The sequence below is a fragment of the Humulus lupulus genome, chromosome 5 (assembly GCF_963169125.1).
Source record: "Humulus lupulus chromosome 5, drHumLupu1.1, whole genome shotgun sequence".
Classification (NCBI taxonomy): domain Eukaryota; kingdom Viridiplantae; phylum Streptophyta; class Magnoliopsida; order Rosales; family Cannabaceae; genus Humulus; species Humulus lupulus.
In genome coordinates this window covers 140,571,440-140,583,682 of record NC_084797.1, presented here as the reverse complement: position 1 = coordinate 140,583,682, position 12,243 = coordinate 140,571,440, and the positions used below count along the sequence as shown (strand labels likewise).

At 40.5% G+C, this 12,243-nt stretch overlaps 1 non-coding gene across 1 annotated transcript; it reads left to right on the top strand.

Moving 5' to 3' along the window:
* Positions 1–11,803: 11,803 nt before the first annotated feature.
* LOC133781032 (small nucleolar RNA R71) lies at positions 11,804–11,910 on the top strand. The gene has a single exon (XR_009869830.1). It is a non-coding gene; the product is annotated as a small nucleolar RNA R71 (small nucleolar RNA).
* Positions 11,911–12,243: the final 333 nt, after the last annotated feature.

Sequence of the window (12,243 nt, the reverse complement as noted above, 5' to 3'; positions counted from 1 at the left end):
ATATATTATGAATATGAACATATCTGTAACTGAGAATATCTGGATGGGCATGCTTGTATAGGCTGCCATTGACTATATGCTATGCAATGTGTACTTGTGATTATATATGTTTACAGGCTGGCCTAAGGGTGTCGGGAGCCGATAGCAAGCGTGCGGAACGCAGTCTGGCCTAAGGGTGCTAGGGTCAGCTAAGAGACCAAAGGACTCGGCCTAAGGGTGCTAGGGTTGGCTAAGAGACCAAGGGGCTCGGGCTAAGGGCGTCGGGCCTGAATATTATACCATAAACAGAAGTGTGGTTCACACTTAATCATTGTGATTGTTTGATGAGTTCGATTTGCATATTTGACTTAGTTGATTAATACCACTGGTTGGTTAGTTATATCTTGTTGTTAATTGAATTTGATGATTTATATTTACTGCTTTTATACTGTTGCCTAGCTGTGCCTGTTGGTTTAAGTTTTCTTGCTGAGTCTTGGCTCACGGGTGCTATGTGGTGCAGGTAAGGGGAAGGGATATCGGAACTGTCCATGAGTTGGAGAGGTTCAGGGGCGGTGTGTACATATGTAGCCTGCTCGATCGCCATAGTCGAGTTAGCTTGGGAGAAACTAGGGTTAAACCTTGTTTTGCCGCTTAAGACGACTAAGTTGTATTTTATTTGTCTTTTACAAGTCTGTAAACTGATTTTGGGATCCCATATACAAACTTAATATTTTAATGAAAAATAACCATTTTGTTGACCAAATCTTTTAATACTTGACCATGACTTAGTCTTTAATTACACATTTATGTTCAAACGACTTGCTTATCAAGTTAAGCACTATTTTAAACATACAGTGTAACAGTCTTGGTTATGTGGGGACGTTGCATCACTAGATTTACAATAGTCTAGTCCTAGTACACACTGGATTTCACAATAATACAATGATTATTCATCCCGGTAGCTAGCCGGATTCACATATCAATAATCCATTCACACACAAACTGGACTACCCCCTGAGTACCCTGGTTACAAATCAACAAACATTTGACAGTGCTTCCCCTACTCTGGCCATCAGTACATAGTCAATCAACTGTGCTTCCCCTACCCTGGTCACAAATCAAAAGACATTCGACCATGCTTCCCCTACCCCGGTCATCAGTCCATAGTTAATCGATCGAGCTTCCCCCTACATCGGCCACAAATCAACAAACATTCAACCGTGTTTCCCCTACCCCGGTCATCAGCTCGAATACCAGTATTACCTAGTAATCATTGGATTTCATTGGAACATTCTATACACTTAATAGTACCCCATAGCCTTTAATAATTCAACCCTTAATCAATCTAGTGTAAAGAACTATAACAGACAATACACTAGCATGTTTCATGTTGTGTACAAGAAGGTCAAGATTAACTTAACTTACTCAGCACAAACACGGGTGTATACTTAAAATACATGATTTACTAAGACTCCTAGGGGAATTCAACATACTCTCATAATCTTAATATTTTGATTCTAGACTCATCTTACATACATGTGTCACAGAATTTAACCAGACTCTTATGTCTAGGGTTGGGCATTAATGTCAATAGGTCGATCAAACCGGCCAACCTAACCCGCATAATGGGCGGAACAATCCAAAATTGAGTAGGCCGAAAATGATCGGCCCATTTTTGCTACAGGCCGAACTATAATGGGTCGGCCACGACCCAAAGAATTCCAAACCCTATTAACCCAACCCGAGTCAGTCCAACCTATATAAAAAAATATACATTTAATGTTATAACCCTAAAACTTATACATCATATATATTAAGAGGGAAAACTAATCTGCCGTTGACTGCCTCTACCTCCCTCTACTCATTCTCTCTCATTATTTCTCTTCTCTCCATCTCCAAAGACAAAGGTGCCAGTGATTTTGGTCTTGTCGCTGCCTCTACTTTCTCATCTTTACAATCACTCTCTCATCTACAGCAGAAACTCCAGGCATAGGCGGATGAAGCTTCAGTGACGGAGGCGGAGGCAGCTCCAGCGGCTCCAGACAGAGGCATCTCCAGGCGGAGGCGGATGAAGCTTTAGTAGCTCCAGCGGCTCTAGGCAGTGAGGCGGCTCCAGGTAGTCAACAGAGGGTGGAGGGCATGGGATCCAATACAGGCAGAGGTAGGTTCTGTCTTTTTATTTCATTCATATAATATATATTTTTATATATAATTTCAGAATATATATATTAGAAAGAAAATAAGTATACTGTATATGTCTTACGTTTATATTTTTGGCTAGTGTTGCGAACTTTATAGCTATGCAAGTGCACGCAGTCACAAACTCGTAATAAAATGGTAAAACCAAGTATCGTCCTCAAGGACTGATTTATCAATTACCAGTCAATTAATTTCTTGTTCTATTTGATGAATTGAAATTCTTAATTTTTATAAATACAACAAAAGAAACTATAAATTGCAGAAACAATAATTGAAAATTGAATAGAATAACAACTAATGGAAAAACTTTTAATTTAATCACTGAGAAACAATTAGGATATTCAATCTCATCAACTATCCTCCCTATTATTCCCTAATGCAAAGAGCGAATTCTTCTTCTTTTGACCTAATTCAATTAACAAGTTGATATGGCAGCCTATAATCATACTATGAATTATAAACTCAACCTAGGTGACAATTTCCTATATTTCTATGGTAAATTGAACCACACAGGTAGCATTAATCTCAACAACTTAATAACAGTTACACAATTAATTCAGATACTTTCGTTCTAAATTAAAGTTATGTCCAATATAACCACAGCAGAATTAAATCTCACTTCTCAGATTTTGACTTAAAAACATATGTAATTGACTAAAGATGGCCAATCAATAATCAATCTAAAAGAACAGATTATATGGAATTGAAGAAGATTGAAGAAGAAAAATATTAAAATTGCATTAGTTCATAACAGGGATTCAAGTGATTCAATTAAACATTCTAAACAGAAAATTAGTTCATAGCCATAGTGCTAATCACAACAGAAATTAAGAATAACATCAGGAAGAAGAAAAACATGTAAAAATACTCTAAGCTTGAGTCTTCAAAACCAACCCTTTTCTCCCTAGTCGTCCATACGTCCTTCTCTCTTCTTTTTCGCCAAGTTAAAACCTAAGATTTCAAATTCTAAAGAGGCGGGCCGTGGCTCTACATACACTATGCCGCGGCCCGTGTCCAAATTCCTGGGCAAAAAGCCCTTTCCATTCCGCGGCCCTCTAAAGCCATGCCGCGGCCCGCATTGACGAATTCTGGGCAAAATTCCCATCTATGCCGCGGCTCTCTATAGCCATGCTGCGGCCCGAGGTCTTCCTTAAAAAACAATGCTTCTGTTTCCCCCCTAGCCGCGGCTCCACTTTGCTCATGCCGTGGCTCTTAAGGGATTTCTCAATTCTTCAAGTTTTCATCCCAAAATTTCACCGACACTTCCAAATTGTGTTGAGAACCATTCTTTATCAAAATATGATGAAAAACTTGGTTATTTCTTCCCTTTCTTTGGCATTTTCTTCCACATGCTCAATTCTTCCTGATATTCACAAAGACAAACAAACAAAGCATAAACCCGCACTAAATGAAAGAAAAACGAAATAAAAGACTACTAAAAACATCACCAAAACATAACAAAAACTAGACTCAACAAACTCCCCCAAACTTAACCTTTACTCGCCCTCGAGTAAAGACCAAGTTAAACTACAAAAAGAAACAAACATAAAACGAACAAGCTAAACCATCATTACCATCTACACTGCTCTGCCAAAACTCATGAAATCTCAATTGCAATATTTATAACCAGAATTTCAGCTCAATTGCCTTAAAGTCCAATTTGTACAGTTCAATTAGGGAAATCAATAATATATCATGAAAATGACTACAACACTTGGATTCTATCATATATGCTCAACTCATTCCAGACAATTCCACAAACCAACTCTACAATATGCTTGCATTACTTGACCTTCTCCACTAATGTCAACAACATGTGTTTTGAAATCAAAAGGACTTTCACAGGTTATAGCGTTAAGCTTAGGCAAGGGTAGATGAAATTGTCATTTAGGCTCAATCATTACCATAAGCATAAAAACCTTGAAACCAGCCAAATTTCTCTTCACCACATCAAAAATCACCCTTTTATACAATTAGAGAGAGAGATTACAACACTTTCATCATTTTCTTCTTCTTTTTTTTTTTTTTAATATCACACTCCCCCAAACTTAAGATTTTCTATATCTATATAATCAAGGAGTGTGACAAAGTGATTCTTTTTTTTTTTTTCAAAGACTTCTCTCTCTCTTCTTTTTGTACAATCATACTACATTCCAATCATACCAATTCCTTACTATTCTTCATTCTTCTTTCCCACAAATTATATGCTTATGATAACAAAGGAAAAGGAAAACAAAAATAATGAAGTTAGGAAATTTAGGCTAAAATAGTATAATCAAGAACAAAAACCAAGTTTAAGGCTCAAAAAGGGTAACTAAGGATGATTAAATCAAGGTTGGCTTGAAAGGCACAATCGATCCAATAAAATTGCCTAAATCACTTTTCTAAACACATGTCATCAAGAATTTCACCTCAAAGGCCAAATAATGCAAGTTCTATTAGATTCAAATTGTCATTCCACCAACCCTAGTCAAGCTCATATAATAAAATCCAAAATGTTGCATTTTCAAAACATATTAAAAATTTCCCACAAAACTTTTAGATTAAACTCTAAAACAATTGAACCAAGCACATAGTTGAATTCAATTTCCTTTTCACGAGCAAAGACAAAGCAACAACAGACAAGAATGATGGCTTAACAGTTACACTAAACAACACATAAAATAACACAACAGACTAAACACTAAACTAAACAACGCACAAAACAAACAAAACAAAATAAGCTCTCCCCCAAACTTAAAATGCACATTGTCCCCAATGTGATAAAGAAAAGAACAAGGAAAGAGAACTTACTTGACGCCACATCAGTATGGCAGAGGAGGTGGTGGAGGTGGCCACTGGTATGGAGTGTACTGGGGCGGAGGAGTGAAATAATTCTCATCAGCGGAGCTCATAGTCCACCTTGTCACTAAACCATTCAACTCCTCAATGTGAACCCGCCCGTACTCATTTTGCTGCGCCATGAAGTCATTATAGTGCTGATTTTGCGCATGATTCGATTGGATTAAGTATTGATTTTGCTGAATAAGGTAATCCAATCAGTCATGCATACGCTGCGTGTGCTCATCAATCGGTCCACCAATTGCCAAATTCGAAGGTGGGTTACTGGGACCTGCTTCATCTGCTTCCTCCTCCTCAGCTTGATCGATGTCCACTGTGTCATCAGCCCGGCTACGCTTGTTTGGCTGGCTAGAGGCAGGTGGCATTAGAGAGGCCGAAGGGAATGCCATAAACATAGTCTGATTGATTGCCCCCATTGGCCTCCGGACTAGATCGCTGTTGTAGACTGGTACTTCATAAGTGTTGCATAGGGTCGAGAGGAAGGTACCATGGGCGACACCAGCTGTAGTATTGAATCTGCTGATGTTGCGAATTCTATAGCGAATAATGCGGCCCACATCAACTTTCATTTGAGTCATGATAGCATACACCAACAAACAACGCTCCCTATCAATAGAAGACTGATGAGAAGTCGGCAGTAAACGTGCATTCACAAAATAAACCCACGCCTTTGCAATTGGGTTTAGCTGCCACCTGTACAACTCTTTGGGCTTTCCATTATGATAATTGAAACGTGCCCCTTCCACACTCAAAACGGCAGCCACAGCATCATAGCCGGGCTCCTCAAAATGGGCCAACTGCCAATGTTCATCCTCTTGTGTAGACAATGAGGGGAGGCCCAATAATTGGTTAAATGCATAAGATGTTGTAGGCACCAATTTACCCCTGATGAAATTGTTCTGCTCTGCATCAAGATATGAGAAGTTGGCAAAGAATTTATATAACTGAGAGCAGTTGGCTGAGCCCACATAAGTAGAGTCACATAGGAAACCCCAATTACGTTGCACTATTTCAGTCTTGATAATGTCATAAGCAGGGTTTTGTACAACAGTGGCCTCATTAAGCTCAAACCCCCTTTCCCTTACCACCGATCTCTTATGAATATTTTTAAATAAATCAGCTGCATCCTTATTGACAAATAAATTCGTGTCATAATCAGCTGGGGCAGGTGGTGTTGGTGGTGGTTGAGTGTGCGATGAGGAGGCTTTCTTTGAGGTGGTTCCTCTAGGAGGATTTCTCTTCGGACCCATAGTGTCTTTCAAAACAAGAACAAACTACCCCCAAATAGGATTTCAAGACCTTGAGTACAATTTTCCTTAGGTGTCACTCCCCCAAAACTTATGATTAACACAATCAACAGCACAGACACTAATTCCCAGATAAACAATCGACAAACCCCTTAAACGTCTCACAAGAAAAGCACAGAGAAATTCACAATACCACAATGGAAACTATTCTCCAATCAAAAGCACTAGAATAAGTAGGAGACACTTACTTGAATGGCACAAAAGTTCTTCTTTTTGTCTCCTTGGCTGATGGAAGTCTCAAGAAATAGAGAGAAAAAGATGTTTTGGGTAGGAGAATAGTTTCTGAAAGTGATAATGAGTGAGAATGTGGCCAAATTAGGGCTTTTTATCCCAAATTTCAGACTCGGGCCGCGGCATTACTTTGACCATGCCGCGGCCCGCATAAAATTTCCAGGGTATAATGCCGCGGCCCGCCTCGATATTTTGGGAAAACTGGGGTTCAATGCTGCGGCCCTCCTCATCCATGCCGCGGCCCGCCCCTATACTTCAAAAATTCGTGGGCCTCTGGAACCCCCAATGCCGCGACATCATATGGCTATGCCGCGGCCCTTAAGGATTTCCTATTTTTTTTATTTTTGTTGATTTTTTTTTTATTTTTCACGTTTTTCACGATTCTAAAAGTCCAAAAATAAACTAAATATCCATTGTTTACAAATACAAAAGTAAAATAAATAACAAGTAAAACATAGGGTGCCTCCTACAAGCGCTGTCGTTAACGTCATTTAGCCGGACGCTGAACCCCTCTTCAGAGAGGCTTCAGAAGGAAGATAGACTTCGCTTGATCAAAACTACCACCCAAGTATGGCTTCAATCTCTGACCATTGACTTTAAAGGAATCACCTGAGTTTCAGCGAACTTCTACAGAACCATATGGAAAAACTTGAACAACAGTGAATGGCCCTGACCATCTTGACATCAATTTGCCAGGAAACAGTCGCAGTCTTGAATTGAACAGAAGTACCTACTGCCCTGGTTGGAACTCTTTTCTAATTAAGTTCTTGTCATTCCAAGCCTTTGTTCTTTCTTTATAAATCTTGGCGTTCTCATAAGCCTCATTTCTGAACTCGTCAAGTTCATTCAGTTGCAACAGCCTTCGTTCACTAGCGGTGCTCCAATCAAAATTCAACTTTTTCATAGCCCAAAATGCCCTATGTTCCAATTCATCTGGTAGATGACATGCTTTACCAAACACCAACCTATAAGGAGACATGCCTATTGGTGTTTTGAATGCAGTTCTGTAAGCCCAAATTGCATCATCTAACTTTTTCGACCAATTTTTCCTTGAACTGTCAACGGTCTTCTCAAGGATGCTTTTGATTTCTCTGTTTGAAACTTCAGCTTGCCCATTTGATTGAGGATGGTAAGGCAAAGCTTTTCGGTGATAAACTCCATAACGAGCCAGAAATGCATCCAGTTGCTTATTCACAAAGTGTTTCCCTTCTACACTAATCAGAGCTCGGGGAGTGCCAAATCTAGTAAAAATATGTTTATGCAGAAAATTAAGCACAGTTTTACCGTCATTGGCTCTAGTTGTTGCAGCCTCCACCCATTTGGATACATAATCCACTGCCAATAAAATATATTCATTGTTGTATGATGGAAAAGGCCCCATGAAATCGATGCCCCATACATCAAACAATTCCACCTCAAGAATCCCCTGTAAAGGCATTTCATTTCTCCTTGAGATATTACCAGTTCGCTGACACCTATCACAGGCTTTGACAAAAACATTGGCATCCTTGAATAATGAAGGCCAATAGAAATCACTTTGTAATACCTTGGCCGCTATTCTTGATGCTCCAAAGTGCCCTCCACATTGTTGAGTATGACACTGATTAAGAATGGACTGCATCTCTTCTTCAGGAATACACCTTCTGATAATCTGATCAACACAGTGCCTATAGAGAATAGGTTCCTCCCAATAGTAGTGTTTCACCTCAGAAAAGAATTTCTTTAATTGCTGCTTTGACATTTCAGGAGGCACAATTTTTGCAACCAAGAAGTTCACTATGTCTGCAAACCAAGGGACAACTAAAGTCTCACTTACCCCAAACAACTGCTCATTAGGAAAGTGATCATTGATTTGCACTGCTTTCTTATTTTCAGTCTCCTCCAACTCAAGTCTAGAGAGATGATCAGCCACCACATTCTCGCTGCCCTTCTTGTCACGAATCTCCAAATCAAATTCTTGAAGCAAAAGAATCCATCTAATCAGGCGGGGCTTGGCGTCTTTCTTTGACATCAAATATTTAATGGCAGAGTGATCAGTGTAGACAATCACTTTGTTACCAATAAGATATGGTCTAAATTTGTCACAAGCAAACACAATAGCTAGCAACTCTTTTTCTGTAGTGGCATAATTCAGCTAAGCATCATTTAGAGTCCGACTAGCATAGTAAATAGACCTGAATACCTTGTCAATCCGCTGTCCCAGAACTGCCCCCACTGCGTAATCACTGGCATCACACATCAACTCAAAAGGCAATTCCCAATTCGGAGCTATCACAATTAGAGCAGAAATAAGCTTTTCTTTCAAGAAATTGAAAGCCCTCAAACATTCATCATTAAAGTCAAAGACAACTCCGTTCATAAGCAGATTTGAGAGGGGCTTGGACACTTTAGAGAAATCTTTTATGAATCTTCGATAAAACCCAGCGTGACCAAGAAAACTTCTAACTCCTTTGACTGAAACTGGTGGAGGCAGCTTTTCAATGGTAGAAATTTTTGCTCTATCTACCTCAATTCCCTCACTTGAAATTTTATGGCCAAGAACAATCCCTTCTTTCACCATAAAATGGCATTTCTCCCAATTCAGCACCAGATTTGCCATCTCACAATGACGCAGCACGTTCTCCAAGTGACCCAAATAGAGGTCGAATGATGAGCCAAAAACAGAGAAATCATCCATGAATATCTCAATACACCGGCCTACCATGTCTGAAAATATGGCCATCATGCACCATTGAAATGTTGCAGGAGCATTGCATAGTCCAAATGGCATTCTCCTGAAAGCAAATGTGCCATAAGGACATGTGAAGGTTGTTTTCTCTTGATCCTCTGGTGCAATAGCGATCTGATGATACCCAGAATACCCATCCAAGAAACAGTAGTAGCTATGGCCCGCCAATCTATCGAGCATCTGATCAAGGAAAGGCAAAGGAAAATGATCCTTCCTTGTTGCGTTATTGAGCTTGCGGTAGTCTATACAAATCCGCCACCCCATTACAGTTCTGGTTGGAATGAGTTCATTGTTCTCATTTTTCACCACAGTCATTCCACCCTTCTTAGGTACCACTTGCACAGGGCTCACCCATGCACTATCAAAAATTGGGTAGATTACCCCAACATCCAACCATTTAAGAATTTGCTCCAACACTACTTCCTTCATAGCTGGATTGAGTCTTCTCTGGGCCTCTATGGATGGCTTGCTATTCTCCTCCAACAAAATTTTATGCATCACTGTCGCTGGGCTTATTCCTCTAATATCTGCCAAGGTCCACCCAATGGCCAATTTATGCTCCCTTAAAACCCTCAACAGTTTCTCCAATTCTATCTTTGACAGGTCAGTTGACACAATGACAGGTAAGGTTTCATTCTCTCCCAAATAAGCATATTGCAAGTGATCTGGGAGGACCTTTAATTCCAACGGTGGTGGCTGCTGAATGGAGGTTAACGGTTTATCAGTCGCATCTGCTAATTCTTGGAACTTTTTCCAATATGGTAAGAAAGAGTTGATCCAGTTTACACATTCTCTGATCTCAGCATCATCATCATCATCGCCCTCATCACCCAATAATACTGCCTCTAAGGCATCACTGCTCATCCTTCTCTTGGAGACTGCCTTTTCTATCACATCCACACTAAAGCAACTATCACTAGCCACCGGATACTTCATAGACTTGAAGACATTAAAGACCACCTCATCTCCTTGAACTCTAAGCTTAAGCTCTCCTTTGTGAACATCAATAAGAGCTTGGCCTGTGGCTAGAAATGGCCTACCGAGAATAATTGGGACATCTGTGTCCTCCTCCATGTCCAGAACAATAAAGTCAGCTGGAAATATGAACTTATCCACCTTCACAAGAACATCCTCAATAATACCTCGTGGATGTGTTAACGATCGGTCTGCGAGCTGTAAAGTGACAGTTGTTGGTTTTGCCTCCCCCAAACCAAGTCTTTTAAACACAGATAAGGGCATCACATTGATACTTACCCCCAGATCACATAAGGCGTGCTTGCATTCAAACTTGCCAATGGTGCAAGGTATGGTGAAACTCCCCGGATCTCTCAGCTTTTGGGGTAGCTTCCTTTGTAAAATCGCGCTGCACTCTTCAATGAGTGCTACAGTCTCATAGTCCTCCATCCTTCTTTTCTTTGACAGAATCTCCTTCATGAATTTAACATAGCTGGGCATCTGCTCCAAGGCCTCAGCAAAAGGAAAGTTTATGTGCAGCTTTTTAAACACCTCAAGAAACTTAGAAAACTGTTTATCAAGTGTAGTCTTTCTAAGCCTCTAAGGGTATGGAACTCTAACTGGCTGCTCAATAACAACTGGCGGACTCTGTTCTAACTGCTGATGGTCTTCAATAACCCTTTTTGAATCAGACTGTTCACCCATCTCTTTATTCTGAACCACTGCCTGTGGAGGTCTAGGCTGCTCAGTTTGCTTTCCACTCCTCAGAGTAATTGCCTGAACTTGCTCCTTGGGGTTGACTTCAGTATTGCTAGGCAAGTTTCCATGGGGTCAATTATTGAGCATATTGGCCAACTGCCCAACCTGTGTCTCAAGGTTTCGAATAAAGGATCTGGTCTCAGTCATAAATTGAGTCTTAGTATTAGTAAGAGTCAACAAGGCAGCTTGCAATTCATTAGGCCTCTCAGGTTGAGGCATTGATTGTTGAGGCCTAGGCTGTTGTGATGACGAAGCTTGATTCATAGGTGGCTGAGGCATGTTATTCTGAAATTGGCCCTGAAACTGAGGTTGTTGGCCTTGATTATTCTTCCATGAAAAGTTGGGATGATTTCGCCACCCAGGATTGTAGTTGTTGGAGAATGGATTATTGAGTGGCCTTTGAAAGTTTCCCACCGCTTGAACTTGGGCATGATCCATTGGGGTGTTATTATTTATACAGATAGGGCACTGATCGACAGAATGAGCACCACCACACATTTCACACCTCACTGCCATCTGAACCGCATTAGCAGATACACTGCTCTGTTGTAACTGCTTTGTCAGAGAGGCTACTTGCGCTGTTAGAGCAGTGATTGCATCCAGCTCATGCACCCCAGCTACCTTTCTAACTCCTGATGATCTTTCCTCGGACCATTGATGATTGTTTGTGGCCATGTCCTCTAGCAGCTCATAAGCACCAGTTGCGCTCTTGCTCATAAAAGTGCCACCTGCTGCAGCATCAATAATGGTTCTGGTTGTAGGACATAAACCATTGTAGAAATTCTGTACTAGCATCCACTGTTCAATGCCATGATGAGGACATTTTCTCAGGAGTTCCTTAAACCGTTCCCAAGCTTCATACAGTGACTCTCCGTCATTCTGGCAAAAGTTATTTATCTCTCCCCTCAATTTAGCAGCTTTGGACGGAGGGAAGAATTTGGACAAAAATTTCTGAGCTAGATCTTGCCAGGTGACAATAGAGTTTGGCTGCAGAGAGTTCAGCCAACTTTTAGCTCTGTCCCTTAGAGAAAATGGGAAAATCCTAAGCTTGATTGCATCATCACTCACCCCATTATATTTGAAGGTTCCACACAAGTCCAGAAAGTTGGACAAATGGGTGTGAGGATCTTCAGAGGGCAACCCATTGAATTGCACAGAGGACTGCACCATTTGTAAAATAGTAGGCTTGATTTCAAAGTTGTTGGCCTCTACAGCTGGTGGGCGTATACTATTTTGTACTCCCGT